Source organism: Pelodiscus sinensis, chromosome 6 (genome assembly GCF_052426305.1).
Source record: "Pelodiscus sinensis isolate ZL-2025 chromosome 6, ASM5242630v1, whole genome shotgun sequence".
NCBI lineage: Eukaryota > Metazoa > Chordata > Testudines > Trionychidae > Pelodiscus > Pelodiscus sinensis.
Genome location: NC_143057.1, coordinates 8,125,621 through 8,142,747, shown reverse-complemented (window position 1 = coordinate 8,142,747; position 17,127 = coordinate 8,125,621). Strand labels below are relative to the sequence as shown.

General features: G+C 40.3%; 1 long non-coding RNA gene across 2 annotated transcripts in view; it reads right to left on the bottom strand.

The window, feature by feature from the left end:
• LOC142829795 (uncharacterized) overlaps positions 1–17,127 on the bottom strand; it is a 133,519-nt gene that overhangs the window by 101,714 nt on the left and 14,678 nt on the right. For both annotated transcript variants that reach the window (XR_016349837.1, XR_016349838.1), the window contains exon 2: positions 1,405–1,498. This is a non-coding gene — a long non-coding RNA (uncharacterized LOC142829795). The remainder of the gene's footprint in view (positions 1–1,404; positions 1,499–17,127) is intronic.

Here is a 17,127-nt window from a genome sequence, read left to right as displayed (position 1 = left end):
ACGTGCTTTGCAGGATGGAGGCCTCTCTTTCCTTCGTTTCTGATGCATATTGGTTTAAATGTGGTCTTAATCAACCTGTATTTAGTCCCTAGTGTCTAACCGTAGAAATTGGATACCACTTTGAATTTTTGTAAACATGACTTTTCAAGATGTCTTTTCCAAGTCAAAATAGAAGAAAATATTCAACACACACCTATGCTTCTAAATCACTGACATTTAATGGAACCAAAGTGCTTTGTGAGAATTTTACCCATTGTCCTTATAGCTGTGGACAAATTCATCACCTTACCGAGAATACTGATTTCTCAGTTGATGTTATTTTTCAATCAAATGTAAATAGTGACAGCTTCACACACAACATGCTCTACCTACAACTGGTGGCAAACTCTCTCATCTTATTTCCACCAGGGATTGTCATAACACTGCGAGTCTCATTACCCCTGGCTAATCATGCGTTGATCAATCATCAATGAATGACTCACTAAGCCCCAAGTTAAAAAAAAATTCTTATTGTAGAGAATAACTAGACTGGCATACACCTCAGTTTCAAAAGTACCTGAAAGACTGCCAGTAAAAACTTGGCATAAAGATGAGAAACTTCGATTGCAAAGTAATAATTACTAGAGCTGATTGGGATGTTTTCTCCATCAGATAATGCCAAAAGCATTTTATGGCAATGTGTCAATTTTGATTAAATCTTTTCTTTACAAAAAAAATGCTTGATGTGCATTTAGCAACCTGACAAAATGCAAAAGTATTCAACTTTGTTGCTACAATTCAAAATAATATATTCACGTAGGAAAATGTGAACCAAAAGAAAAGGTTTTTGGGTGTAGGTAGCATTAAAGCTGTGTGTTGATCTTGTGATGTCTCTCTCTACAGAAATAAATTTCATCCTAAATGCATAAAATGAAAAAAAGAGACTGGTACTACTGGAAACTGTAATGAACAATTGGAGACAAAGTCTTGGAAAGAAAATAAAATCATATCCTTCCATTTCCATTCTAAAATTAACATGGGCCTTTCCTCCCCTCTACAATAACTACTACAGACAGTCTAGACATGAGATATACCATTTCTTCCTCCGAAGTCAGTTTATCTGCATTGGCAGTGACTTGCAAAGAAAGTAAGCAAAGCCGGGTCATTTTTATATGAAGAGAAAAATCTGAAAGGCTGGCTGCAAACACGGATTTCCAACTTTTCTTCTTCTTGCATCTTTCCCTCCCCTTCCACATGCAGATTTTAACATCTAGAACCCAAGTTTGTTAGATATCTTTTCTGCTCAGAAGAGGATTTTGACAGGCAGAAAAACAACTTAGCGGCATTCACTCACAGCTTCCAGACTTGACTGCCTGATTCAATCTCTTTTCAGATTTGTAAAGGTGAATTCTGATCACTACTGACCTTGACTGGATTGGAGCAGGTATCCATGTGGTGAATGCATCATGAGAGAGTCGCCTTGTCTTCCAAATATTGCCTTCAAGACTTCGCATAAAACCTAGGAAAGATTTATTTGACACTCAGTGAAACATGGTAGAAGCAGTGTAATTTTAGTCTTAGAGTTTTGGGGGATTTAATTCATCTCAGTTTAGATTTGTCCATTATGCACCTGAAAATTGTTAATCATGTTTCCACCTGTGACTGCAGTGCATTTCTGTAGTACAGTTTGAACTCTTTAAAACATGTTGTTTTGCATACACCTGCTTTCTTTTTTAATCAGTTTTGATGCATGGAAGGACCAAGCTAAGGTATTTGCTGGTCCTTACTCTGCCCCTCCCTCTCCGTCAGTCATTAGAACTTAAGGATAACTTCATAAATCTTTGAAATTATAACAAAAGTATTTCAGAACATGAAAGAGGATGTACAATAGCACAAAAGGAAAAGTAAAGACTTCTCCAAAGTCATTACACAGTATACGATGCACATTATTCTATTATTTTGAAAACTGTAGCAGGGGCACTGTTATTGATGTAGGATTCTACGTCCTGCAAGAATGACACTGAGGCAGTCAGCGGAGTTACATGAGCAGAGAATTTGGCCCTATAGCATAAAATGGCTGCTGAACAACAACAACAACAAAAAAAAGACACACACACACACACACACACACACAACGGGGGTTGGATATTTTACACCCATGAGACAGGAACACCCAACAATTATACAACATACACTAGGTTACACAATGCATGGGTGAAATCACCATGCACTTGGACACCAGACTTTGCTAGGCTCCAATTCAGCAGTCCTTCCCCATGTAGCAAAACACTTAACCATGTGCTGAGGTCCTATCAATTTTGCTTAAAGGAGGATGGATTCAAAGCTCCACTTCACAGCCACGTGCTGCAACTTCCTGGTTTCCACCAGCTATGGGCAGAAGGGATCATCGGTCCAATTCAGATCATCCTGATAGTATTAGGTTAGTGGAGTTCTACATTTACCACCATGGTAGCAGCTGACAAGAAGCCACCAAAAAGCACTTCATGCATGTCTCTTTAACTATACACACATCACTCTGCTGTCATTTGTTAACTGCAGGAGCAAAGGGACATGCATTATCTCACATAGCTCAGGATTAATACCCTCGGTCTAAGGATATTCAATCCACTTACATGGCACCGATCAGCGGTCATGCACTTTTGCACCTCACACTACAATCTTTAGTTTCTGTCTAATAAATGTGACCTCACTTGACTTTTCTTCTATGGGCAACTTTAATTGGATAATCATACAAATTAGCAATTAACATTTCTTGGTGTCACATAATTCACTATAGAAATGTATTTTGCTGCCTCTCTGCATTCAATGAAGCCAGAGTTTTATTTAAGGATCATTAACATCATCATAGCTGATGATGCAAATGGTCAGAGTGTGGTGTGATATTCTGGCATAGTAATTGGATGTGTGTGAACAGCTGTTGAGTTCAGTGACTTGCCGTCATTGCAAAAGACAATAGAGTGGGGAACAATGTGAGTCACACAAAGAAGAGTTTTTTGGGGGCACTGTTGGGTGGCTGCATAACTGCATCCTACAGTGAAAAAAAAATCCAAACACAAACACACGCAGGTGATATGGTGATGGGTATGCCTTGAGACTCTGAAGTCCTTCTGTATTGCTCCTGCTACCTACTTCAGTATCAGTGAAAAATCATAGAATATTAAAACTGGAGGGGACCTTGAGAAGTTACCAAGTCCAGTCCCTTGCCCCCAAAGCAGGACCAAGCACCATCTAGATCATCCCTGACAGGTGTCTATCCAACCTGCTTTTAACTATCTCTAGTGATGGAGATGCCATAACCTCCCCAGGCAAATTATTCCAGTGTTTAACCACCCTGATAAATAGGAAGTTTTTCTTAATGTCCAACCTAAACCTCCCTTGCTGCAATTTAAGCCCATTGCTTCTTGTTCTAGCCTCAGAGCTCAAGGAGAACAATTTTTCTCTCTTCCTTGTAACACCCTTACAGATACTTGAAAACATCATGAGGAGGAAGGTAGATCACACACCCTTCATATATGTTCCCAGAGCAGGCTCAGCATGTGAAGAGGACCAATGTGCTTCACCCAAGGAGTAGCTTCCATTTTGTTCAGAGATTCTTGCCACTTTTCCCACACAAGACTTTTGGAGAGGTCTTTCTACTGGAATGGTCACAGTCTTTCATTATCCACAGATAGTATGGTAGGCAAAAAATGCTCCTCTTTCAGTCATTTTGATAGACACACAAACACACACACAGAGAAGCAATTCTGAGGTCAAGGCAAGGGCAAGGATTTGATGCAGAAGTGTTTCTGCCAACACCTGGCACCTCACTAGGAGTCATCTGCCAACTAAGAAAAGAGGGAAAGAACAGCTGTGGATATTCCCCTGGAGCAAAAAAGAAAACAAGTGTTCCGGTGTTTAACCATGCCCGAGTGAACTGACCCCGAACGGAGGAACTCAGCAGCATGCTTGGATTGCTCTTCCCATTGTTTCCTCATGCCACCTAGACTGGGAAAGGATTCAGCCAAAAGGAAGATAGTTGCATTTTCAGACTCTTTATACACACAAACCCAAGACTAGCAGGCAGGAATAAAGTCCTTTATATTTGACACTGAGTCATTGTCATTAAGATGGACAACAGACTCCACTTTAAATATCGCAGGCAATAGCTAAGGGGGCCTCAAAGAAGCCTTTTAATTATGATGATGGCATTGTCAATGTATAGCTTGTGGGCCTAAGTAATCTTCTGGGAGACGGTCATTTGGGTGGGCAGAGTTTCTCTTTTTGTTGTGCAGGAATGGCAAATGATAAGTCACCTGCAAGAGGAATTGTTTCCTACAGGGAGGCCTTTAGGCTAATAGTTTGGCGCGCGTGTGTGTGTGTGTGTGTGTATAACAAAAATACAAATGATATGTTTTTTATAACAAGGCTTGTTTGTGCTTTAAAAAAGTCCCCTACTATAGGTGGGTGCACTCACAATGTGTAAACAATTGCAACGGGTGAATAATCCTGGCTACTTATTCAGCAAAGGTGGAACTCACCCTCTGCAGAAGGCCTGTAAACTGCAGAAGTCCCCACTTGTATCTAATTTTTATGGAGGATTTATATTGACTTTGCAGACGCACAGCTATTGTTCTATTTCTTTACAGGGAGTACATTTTGGATGCATAGCATCGCACAAAGGATTAGTAATCGTGAGGTTATGATTCTGAAACTAAAGAATGAAATTGCAACAGCTAAGGGTTTGGGGCATAAACAAACAACAATAATGGACAAAAGTCATGAATCCAAAGGAAGGAAGCACAGTTTCATCATATGTTGTTTGAAAACAAATGATAGCTTAAAATTCTATGCAATCAAAAATAGACAAATTACCCAATAATGTAACATGCACTATGGATGTTTGTAGGATCTATAACTGGGGCCACATTGATTTACACTAACCAGGGATTCAGCCTTGTAATTTCTGTGAAATTACTTCGGTGTGAAATGATCCTAACTCTTGGAGCATACTATGGTCTGAAAGCCCATATCAGTGTAATCAACTATCGAACTGAAAGAGGGTATAGTCAGAGATTATTTTAAGTTCACTGAATGAGCAGTTAAAATGATCCAGATGACTGCACAGATAAGGATAGCAGAGGGCTTAAAAAAAAAAGACACCTCTCTGAGATGAAATTTCCCAGCTGAATACCGCAGCAGGAATTTTGTTTAATTACTGCTTTAAACTGTAGTGCAGTGTTTGTGGATTAATTCCCATGCAACTGTACTGACACCTGCCTGTTTGTACAAAGCATACACACTGTGCATGCAGTTTTTTAAAAAAAAATCTATTTAAACAAATCTGTTATTTAAAAAGAAATCAAAATCCACTGTGCTCAAGAAAAATACTTCTCAGTCTAAAGAGAATGGTCTTAGAACATGAGCAAAAGATGAATAAATTAATAGTGAACTCTGTGGACTAATATCTGTTTTATGGCCCATAAATAGATATGGCCCAACAGATATTAGACAGGATCACAAAGAAAAAACAGTTTCTTGCCATTTCAACCAGAAAGGACATTGTCTCAAGGACTTACTCACCTGCATCCTGCTTCAAAGACCTTTCAAATCTGCACTTGAAAGGGAATCCTCTGAACTGTCATTCATGCTAAAATTCGACACTTTACGCCTCGGTCTCAACAAACAATCTAGTTATCTTACCCATTACAAAGATAGCTTCCCCAATTATCACCTCTAATATCATTAGCTCACAGACATCTACCTTCCTCCCCCCCCCCCCCGCATGCCCCTTTGGTTCTGAAATTTGATTTGTCCTTTTCATATGTGTTCATTTTTTTAAATTGTATCCTTTGGTATATATGGCTGTGACTATTTTCTTCCACTATTTGATCTGAGGAATTGGGTCTGGACCACGAAAGCTCATCATCTAATAAACCTTCTTGTTAGTCTTTAAAGTGCTACATAGTCCTGTCTTTTGCTTCAGCTACACCAGACTAACACAGCTACATTTCTATCATAAGCAAATGTGTGGTTTTTTTTTTTAAACAGATGGTAAGTCGCTTGACCATAAAGGGCTTCATTTTAGTTTACATCAAAACTCTTTTATGTCAGTGTTATAGTTTATACCCATTTTAACATCCCTTTCTGCTGCCAGAGCTCTGTAATGGGGATTAGTGCTAACAAGAATTGAGCCCCATACTTGAACAATTTCCAGTTTTTTTGGCAATAGCAGTATCATCCCATGTCTGCATCACCAGGGCTTGTTTTCTATCCCTCTATTTTTTAAGAAAAAAGTGTGCCTAAACTCTCTTTGGATGAAGTTCTTTTAAAATGGAAGCAAAGTCTCACGAATACCCACCCGCTAAGGTTTCCCCCAATACCTCTTAGAAAATAGCCTTCTTTCTAGGCATGGGAAGGACAATTGCCCTCATGGACAAGATAAGAAAAGGTAAAGCATGGGCTGAGGTCTTTTGTCCCCTTACAGGTCTTCACAGCTCCATTATCATTACCAGAAAGAACATGGAAGCTCAGGGGTGCCATTTCCTTAGCCCAACGCTGAGGTCACTCTTCCTTGACCTGGTTCTCCTCCACGAGACACCTATTTTAAACCATCATTGCTCACTGACTTCAAAGGGGTTGTTCCTGATTTATCCCAGCAGAAGCGACAGGAGAACCAGGCACTTCATGTGTGTGTAGTTCGAGGCAGTTCAACAATGTAACAGCAACAACCAGCATCACATCTTCCTAGCACATCACATCAGGCTGACTTGTAGATGCGTGGTCTACAGAGCAGAGCTGCCTGTACTATTCCTTCTCTTCTGCCCTCTTGCTCTGGCCAAGGAGTAAGGCATTTCCACCTTTTTTATGGAGAAGCTCACTTCCTTCTGTGTTCCTGGTCAGCTAATCTAGCTGGTGAGTGAATGCAGGCGGGGAAGGGAAGGTGGGCTCCTCATGCTCCCAACCCCCATGGACATGGGGTTTAAGCATTAGTTAGGGTGCCTAGCGATAAAGCTTGAGATACAATCTGAACAGCAAGGCAGAGCCTGAATTTATTCTCGGAAGCCAGATCTACGCTAGACCCAGCAGCTTGGGTTAAGGTACTGCAGCTATGTAGAATATATAGCTAGAGTTGGCTTACCTTAAGCCAAGCATGGTGGTATCCCCACAGCAGAGGCTGATGGGAGAGTTTGCTCCTGTTGGCTTCCCTTACTCCTCATAAGAGGAGTATTGAACACCGGTGGGGGTACCTTCTGAGTTCAATTTAGCAAGTCTTAACTAGACTTGCTAAATCAAACTCCAGAAGACCGATCGAGAGTGCAGAAGATCGACCACTTCTGCCATGTGAAGATGAGGCCCAAGTCATCTTTGTAGACTGAGATGCAAACAAACAGTTCCACTATGTAGCTCTAAATAGACTGCCTAATTTGAGGCAGAGAAATAGCAGCTTTGTGTAAATTAAGAAAAATAATGTCCTACTACAAAACCCAGCTAGAGTCATTCCCATCCCTCTACGGGCTCTACCCATCTACGGGCCACCTTATGAAACTCAATCTCAAGACACCTTGCTTTGAGAGTCCTCCCACTTAATTCAGTGGGACTACCTGAGGAATAAGGAACTATGCAATTTGACTAACGTTGTTAGAACCTGGCTTTAAATTATTCCCTCTTGACGATATTTGTGCCTGCTTTTGCAATGTGCTTAAGCTACCATTGCTTTCCTTGCACACTTGGGGCAGCATTCCATAACCCAGCTCTCCTTTATACAGATGTCCGGTTCCCTCAAGTGTGGGGGCCATACCCTTCCAGTCACTGGTTAATACCTCCTGACCGAATAGGTCTTGAATGTTCAACTCCTGCTACCATATGTAGGCTTTGGGAGGATTAATATTTTTAAAGTGCTAGGACTGCAAAAAAAATTATTTAATTGCTATTTATCATTCCAGGGGCATGGCTTTACGTAAAACACGGCTGTGGCACATCAGTGAAGAAGTCTTCCCATAAGCATAGTCCACCTCCCCCAGAGGCAGTAGCTGTAGCTGTTCCCACCAAAGCGATGTCATTATACCAACCCAATTTCCTAGAGTAGAACAGGCCTAGCACTGCAGTAAGTGTATTTATTTCCATAAGTCCCAGCCATCTAGCTACAGGAAGAGTCATCCATTTCTTGCATAAAGCCTTGTATCCTCTACTTCTCCTTTCGGCTACTTTCCCTCTACTCCTCTGGCTTCTCTCTCTGGGCTCATTTACTATGCAAGCAAAGAGCAGAAAAATGGAAGAACCGGCAAATTGCCTAATGGCAGTTTAATGTGAGAGTGGCTATAGACTCCAGGGGGTGGACAACTGCCAGTTAGCTGAAGGCACTGCAAATGCTAGCGAGTCATTGCTATTCCCTCTTCACTGAACTGAAGCCAACGAGAGTCATGAGGCTCCGTGGCTATGGACCCTTTCGGTAAACAAAGCGGCCTACTAGAATCTTTCCGAAAGCAAGCCCGCAAAACACTTTGAGAAATGCTGCTGTAGGGAATAATGCTAGAGATTCATTATAAACATCTTCCCTCATTTAGGATAAACCAATGCCACAGCTTTTTTGGGGGTGGGAATTTATCTTTCAGACACGACAAAACTCTGAGGTGATTAAAGACCAATAACCACTTTTCACAAAAGTAGAAAAGGTAATCATGTTCAGACCAAGTTCTACAGCTGGTCAAAAGGACATATTCCCTTAGAACATTTAGGAGCATTTGAGGGCTCAGGCCAGTAGATCACACCCTGGTAAGATGTACTGCTGAATCTCTTTTCTCCTTCAGATTAATATTTCATTGCGGGGGGGGGGGGGGGGGGGGGGGGGGGGGGGGCGGTAGACTGATCTCTGCCTTTCACCCTGATTGGGCAACCTTATCTCTGCATGTTACAGTGTGGTTCAGAAGGCTCAAGAAGGACTTAAACTGAAATAAGAACTGGAGTGAAAAATTATGATTTGCAATCATTTCTCTTAGCCCTGGTCTACACTAGGGAGTTATTTCAAAATAACTCCCCTTATTTGGAAATAACAAGCAGAGCGGCCACACTACCAAGCCTGTTACTTCAAAACAAGGGGCTGGTTATTTCTAAATAATTCCTGCTTTCCATAAGGAATAAGGCTTATTTTGAAATAGTGGTCGTATGAACACTGCACTGCTGCTATTTCAAAATAACTACTCCCCAGAGTCAAAGTAATTACTCACCAGTGCTTCCTGGGGCTCTAAATTGAGGTAGAGTGTCCACATTAAGGGAGCCTGCCTTGGACTAGTTTCAAGGCTTCACCATAGTATGAGCACGCAATTTCAAAATAGTAATTTGGGGAGTTAGTATTTTAAAATAAGTTATTTTGAAATTATTTCCTAGTGTAGACATGCCCTCAGTGTACGAAGCTTAGTTTGTGTATTTCATTTTATTTTGTTTATTAACCTACATTGTTCTGTCTGCTACCTCTCATGACCACTTAAAACCTACTTTTTATACTTAATAAAATCCCTCTTGTTTATTAATAAACCCAGTGTAAATAATTGTGACCTGGGAGGTGGGGATCAGTAGTGCATTTCTCTCTTTCATTGATAGAAGGGGCAAACATTTTATGAACTTACCCCATATAAACTTTATACAGAATAGGACAAATTTATCTGGGATACTGGACCCATTAGGGATGTGCACTGAGGTACAGAGGATGTCAATCCTTCCCCGAGTTAAACATGTTCAGACCAATTCTTCCCAGAGCTGAGCTGATTTCAGTGTTTCTGTTGATGTGCTTTTGGCTGTAACCCCAACCCTGTACCAGTGCTAGAGGAGATGGTTGACAGTGGTGACACGTCCCAGGGAGCAGGTATTTGGGCTCAGTAGTATTTCAGTACACCAAGTGAATCTCTGTGACCGAACCCGTTGCAAACACCTTTAAACATGTGTGAATAGATCACTTTGACCTAGAATAAGATTGAGATTAATTGTTTTGAGTAACTGGCGCCTTTATAGCCAATATTTAACAACAAGCACAAAACACTCATTCTTTAATACCCAGCTGTCCCTTTTTATCAAAACACATTCCTGGCTGATAAAAGTAAGCTTCTATAGCAATTTTAAGAGCTGAAATATGGGTTTTCATCTGACAAGGTCTTTTACATTACATGTTTTAAGCTGTAATAAAAGATTCATATTTTGAAAGGATGACTATTTTGTTGATTTAGCCAGGGAAACATGAGTAAATTGCTGGGAAAATTAACTACATACTCCGGACCTAATCTTTGTAACATATATTGGAACAGTAAATGGAACTCAAGGTACCAGGAGAAAACCAATAGTCTGACATACACGGCTATAAATTGTACTAGTTTCATCCACCAATGGAATTATAGACCAATCATTTAAAAACTATTAAAGTCACATCTGCCTCACTGGCAGTCCTCTCTTCAGCTTGGTAGGGTTTTAGGCAAAGTAGTTTGCTGTTGTGGATGTGGAAGATCAGCCTATTATATTTATTGGCTAAAATCTCAAAGATCATGAAGGTGCCACCATTACAACCATGAATTTAAATAACGTTTCTTGATTGAGGAATATGCAATATGGATCTCAATGCATTTGATGCTGCAACCTCAGCCTGTGTATTAAACATTAAAAATACAAACATCTGGGGGTTTTAAAGATCAGGAGAACAATGTGGTAAATTAACAGCTTGATGCCAAAGTTGTGGGCATCATAGGACAGCTAGACAAATGTATGTGGATTTCTGAGGAAGAGCCAGTGGCTGTGGTACATGTAGGTGCTCATGACATATGGAGAGGTAGGAGAGATGTCCTGGAGACCACATTTAGCCCAACTTCTGAACCTCCATGGTCATATTCTCTGAAATGCTTCCAGTTCCACACACAAAGACAGGAAGATAAGTAGCACTGCAGAGTCTCAATGTGCTAACGAAATGATAATATTGGGGTGAGATTTTTAGATTTAACAGGAGAACCTTTTAGGAATGAAGAGTCTATACAGGAAGGATGGGCTCCACCCAATCCAAAATGGAATTCAACTACTGGTATGTAAAATTTAAAATAGTTGTAAAGGATTTTTTTTTAAATTAAGAGCTATGGGAAAGCAGTCAGGTACAGAGGAGCACACATTCCAGGAGAAAACACCTTTTTTTTCCCTTCACTCGGTACATGGTCAACCTGTGGAACTCCTTGCCAGAGGATGTGGTAAAGGCTAGGACTTTAACACGGTTCAAAAAAGAGCTAGATGGATTAATGGAGGTTAGGTTCATAAATGGCGTCCCTAGCCTCTGTCTGGAAATGGCTGACAGGAGAGGGATCATGTGAGGATTACCTGATGTGTTCCCTTCCTCTGGGGCAACTAGTATTGGCTGACAGCATTGTGGGCTAGATGGACCTTTGATCTGACCCACTATGGCTGTTCTTATGTTCTTATTGTGGCTGAATATCTTAAAAGGGGAACGTCTATATCCTAATAAAGCAGATAGGAAAGAAAGTTGCTAAAGTGGTAGGAACTAACAAGTAAGAGTTCCATTTAAATAAAATATAACTCATAAAGGCAAGCAATGAATATGGATAAAGTTAACAAATGCTCATACAAACACCAGCGGTATATACACTAAAATTAGTAAACTCAAGTGTCTGGCATAAGTGAGGATACGGATAGAACAGACACCACAGACATGTGGTAAAATGAGAATAAACAGGAAGCAGTAATACCAAGGCACAAAATAAATAGTAATGACAGATTAGGTTGAGCTGGTGGAGGAGTGGCACCATATAAAGTAAAACGTCAAAATGGAATTCTTCAGTAAATCAAACTGTACCATAGAATATCTATGGATAGAAATTCCATGCTAAAATAATAAGAATATAACTGTGTATATATACACACACTACCAACCACTTAACGGGGATAGCAACTGAAATGTTCAGTGAGAATAGAAAAAACTACAAAGGCAAAAAAAATGCAGTAATAATGAGGGATTTTTACTATCTTCATATGACTGGAACCATGTCACCTGAGGAAGAGATTGAGAAGTAACATTTCTAGATGCTAGCTTGTCCTGGAATCCACAAGGGAAAAGGAAATTCTTTCCTTAATCTTAAAAGTTCTTCAGAACTTAACATCTGGTACACAAGATGAATATTGCAGAGTCACTCAATAATATTAACCATATTGTAATTAAATTTAACTCCCCCCTTGGAGGAAAAATGTCAATGAAGCCTGCAAAACAGCAGCATTTAACTGCTTAAAACACTGTAATAGAAGCTCAGTCTAAATATATAATACAAACAAAGGAAGATGACCAAAAATAGGCCACCATGGCTAACCAGCAGAGTAACAGAGGCAAGAAGGGACATTTCCAAAATTGAAAGAAAAAACTCTGACAAGTCAAATTATAATTAGGCTAAAAAAGAACCTGAAGAGTCACTAGCTATACATAAGAGAACAAAAACAATTAAATCAGAAACAGGAAATATGACAGTCTGCATAGTGGGGGGGGAGTGGGTTGCTCCTAAAAGGGGTATGGCCTCAGCTGGTAGAGGCGGGGCCAGGAGAAGCCAACCCTCTGCACCACTCAGAGTGCAGGACTCACCTCCCCCGGCCCTCAGAGCTGCACGGAGCAGATGATACACACTCCAGTGACACTATAAGGATCAAGGCTTCAGACACCGCTAATGTACTTTGAATCACCCTGGGACATCTGCACCCTTTGCTTCCCTCTCCTCTCCTCCGCCTCTCCCTACCCCGTAGGTCGGCCTTGTGGGGCCATTGGATGACTGAGGTGCAAGAAGGACAATACAAGAAAGAGAAGGTCACCGTGGAAAAAAATGTAAGTGACTTCTTCACATTCACCATCGCTGCAGAGAACAAGGGAGATTCCCACACCTGAGACATTTCGTTTAGATGACAAATCTGAGGAACTGTCCCAGATTAAGGTGTTAATAGTCATTGTCTTTGGAACACGTTGGTAAAACTAAAGCATCTCTGGGACCAGATGGGATTCATCCAGGAGTTCTGAAATATGAAATTGTAGAATAACTAACAATTGTATGAATCCATTGCTTAAAATCAACCTCTGTACCACATAACTGGAAAGTAGCTAACTGACACCAGTTTTTAAACAGGTTCCAGAAGCAATCCAGGTAAGCTTAACTTCAGTAGCAGGTTAATGGGTTAAGCTCTGGTACAGAATAGCGTGATCAGATACATAGATGCAATGTTGGGGAAAACCCCAGTGGGAGCAGTGTAGAAGTTCTTGCAAACACACAACATTTTATACCGTAACTGCTAGTTAAGACATCAGAGCCACTGGGTAAGACATCAGAAAAAAAATCAAAACTCACTATTATAGAAACACCGTTACAACACACAAAGGTTCAGCATGCTCATAGTCTTGATCTAACGATCCCACCAGTAAATTCCTCCTCTCTGTATGACCACATCACACCAAACCATTCCCAGCTATATTAAACCTGCAGGACTAGCGTGGGAGCGAACGAAGCCACGGCAGCATGAATAATGGGCGAAAGAGAATAGTTGCATCACAAGTTGCTATATCCTAATTCTGTCAACAACCTAAACATTTATATAAAAAATAGTTAAATGCAAACAAGCTCTCTTTTAGTCTTTGTTGGGGAAAGTACGATTCATCTTTAAAATCTGACCAGTTTAATTTGTAGGCCAGTAGGGAAGAAGCAGGGCCTCGTGTGGGGAAAAAAGCACTGATGTGTTGATATAGGGCCATCCTGTCATTCGACTCATATTTATTATCTACCACTGTGACTATGGGGCAGCAAGTTAAATTGATTAGAAAACTGGACAGGAACACAGGCTCTTTTTCCAACTTGGGCAATGAACAGTAGTGGAAATCACTTCATCTCTATATTTCCCCTCTTGCTCTACCTTGCCTATTTAGACTGTGAGGGCTCATCTAGACTACGCGGAACGGTCGAAAGAGGATATGCAAATTGCTGTGGAATTTGCATATCCTCTTTCAACTGTCCTGCGTAGTCTAGATCCATCCTAAGGTATTTAGAGAGAGGATATACTATGTTGTCTGTAAAGCTCCTAGTACACTAGGGTGCTGATATGAGTTACAACTACTTGGTGCTATAACATGCAGAAAGCAGGAGCAATTAGTGCACTGTCCAAGATCAAATAATTCTAATGTTCTGCCCAGCTTTATTTACAGTGGATGACAAAAGTTTTCACAAAGTTTCTTGTACTTTTTTTCCTTCCACCATATTTCACAATAGTTTTGTGCTTAAAAAAAAAAAACCAAGGCAGAATAAATCCCTTGTGTATCTCACAATATGGATTATTCTTGCGAATATAAAAAGCCCTTTAAGTGTGTACAGCTGGATCCAATGTGATATTAATTCCAAGCATCACAGCATTGAAATCAACACTCATGTCAGCATTTTCAGGTGTTGATGTAAAATAAATGAGAGCACATGTTCAATTCTTAGCATCTAATTATTGTAAAAATGTAACTTTTATAATTAAATCACCAGCATTGATTGAAAGCAACTTTTAAAAAAGAATTTCAGAATTTCTGTAAAAGAAATATTTTTAACTAAACTGGAAAAACAAATAGGTAGGTAAGAAGTTTTTAATTTATGTATCTTCATCAGAGGAGGGCAAAGTGGAGATGTTTTACATTTTGTTGCTGTGAAATTTCATCAGCAGGGGGTTCACTTCCTATTTATCTTAACCCCCAGATTTTTAGAAGGGGGAACTAGGTAAATGGATCAGATCTTAAGCCCCAATGGGAGCAGTGTAGAAGCTACCGCAAACACAAAGCATCCTACAGTCACAGAGGAGTAGCCGTGTTAGTCTGTAACTTTAAAAACAATGAGCAGTACAGTAACTGCTTGTTAAGACGTCCTACCCAGTGGCTCTGATATCAGAAAAAAAGACAAGACAAAACTCATTGTGTATAACAGTACTGTCATAACAACAGTTCCACTCGAGCCTGTGAAGCTACCAATCCAACCAGCTGAAGATCTGGGCCATAATTGCAGCTTGGGTTCATTTCAATTGCAGACAAAGGCTGGGGAAAATACAAACACGTTTTTGTTTGTGTTGGTCTGACTTCTAAATGGAAAATTTAATAACAAACAAAATGTTTCAAATCTTGGAACAATGTCAACCGAACTACTCAAGATTTTTTTCTCCCCACTCATATTCCAAAAGAGATGGCATAGATTAAATGGGTGCAAAAAACTCTTTTTATAAAGCTTATTAATATTTTTATTATCTCAGGCTAAGATTTCTTAAAACAGCCAAAAAAAAGTTACAGACAAATACCACTGAAATTCAATGGAGTTGTAGCATTGCCAATCTCCGTATTATAAAAAAAAAAAAAAAAAAAAAAACACACTTGGAGCCAAGGCACCAAAATTATAAAACACTCTTTGGGTTATATTTTTTCCCCATTTGTCTTCTAGCTTTTGAGCTTCAGGGTTCATGTTTTTAGGGTTTTTTCCCCCCTGCAGCCATAGGACTAGAAATGTAATTCTTCTGTTAAAAGATCACTAGGGCTATGTCTACACTGGCGGCTTCTTGCGCAAGAAGTCTTGCGCAAGAAGACATCCACACTGCCATGTGCGAGCTGTGCTTTTGCACAAGAGTGCCCATGGCAGTGTGGACGCTCTCTTGCGCAAGAAAGCTCTGATGGCCATTTCAGCCATAGGGCTTTCTTGCGCAAGAAATCCCTGCCAAGCGTCCACACTGCCCTCTTGCGCAAGAACTCCTGCTCAAGAGAGCTTACACCTGTTAAAAAAGAGCGTAGCTCTTGCGCAAGGAACCCTCTCTTACCACACCGTACTGTAAATTTCCTTGTGCAAGAGCGGGCGGACAGTGTGGATGCTCTGCAGATTCTTGCGCAAGAACGGCCATACTTGCGCAAGAAGCCGCGAATGTAGACATAGCCTAAGAGTCTTATACAATCAATTCCAAAAGTTGCCATCTTCTGAGCATGTTCCCCAGCTTTACTCATGAGAGTAGTCCCTTAGAAATCAGTAGTACTTCAACCTGAATGAAGTTAGGCACGTCAGTCAATCTTTGCAGGATCTGGGCCTTTATGTTCCCTTTTAATCACTGGACAGTAAAAGCTTTGGGGTTTTTCTTTTTTAATGGAATTCTGCTATAAATGCAACTTCCATAAAAAGACTGAAGGCGCCAGGGGTGACTTAAAAGCCTTTCCTGTGGTGTTTGAAGGTGTGTTCCAATTAATTATGTATTTTATTTCTGTAAAGAATGCTGAGCTAGGAAAATGGAGATTAAAACATGCAGCCTCTAAAACCTTCCCAGGATATTTTTGGGTCTTGATTCACCCACCCACCTGCCATCCTCCTGTTTAATTAATTCATCTACAGATAGGTTACAGTCAGAGCCATGGTATTGCAGATGAAGTTGGAGACTCATACAATGAGAAAAACCTTACTGAAAAGCAAGACTTTGGAGGAGAGTTAAAGCAGATAAGCAGAGCGCCCAATCCTGATATATAGCCATCAGAATTAAAAATTTTAATTTATTAAAGCTTTTTGCTCACCACTGTTCTAAATACCTGTCCATGGGCCAGATCTGATCTACCAGGGTTAGCTCCTGGTGGGCCCTACCACTATATCTGTCCTTCCATAATTTTTTGCCACAGTTTTTCCATGTTAACGTGTAGATAAAAACAAACATTTTTTTTCCATTTTCATCAAGACTTTCTGCATTTTCCAATTGTCAACAATCTACACTAAATAAAAATACACACCTGGCAATAACGTCAAGAGCCACTCAACATACTGATACACTAGAGAGAACATGGAAAAGGAACCAATGTTCTCCATATGGTGTTTATTGGTATCTCAAATTGAGTATTTGGCCATCTTCCCCATCTCTTATTCCTCCCCACACGAAAGACACAACTATCACTATCACCGCTTCTCAAACATCTACACACTTTTTTGGTAAGTGCAAAGTACCAATGTGAGGAAAGTGAAGCTGCACTGTAACAATCTAAGGACATAAATGTGACCATTTTGTGAACATGTCAGTGAGGAGTCATTATTATATATTAAGTTGTAAGACTTCCCTGTGCAAATTCACTGATGTAGCTTAAGAGGGGATTGTGGGAAA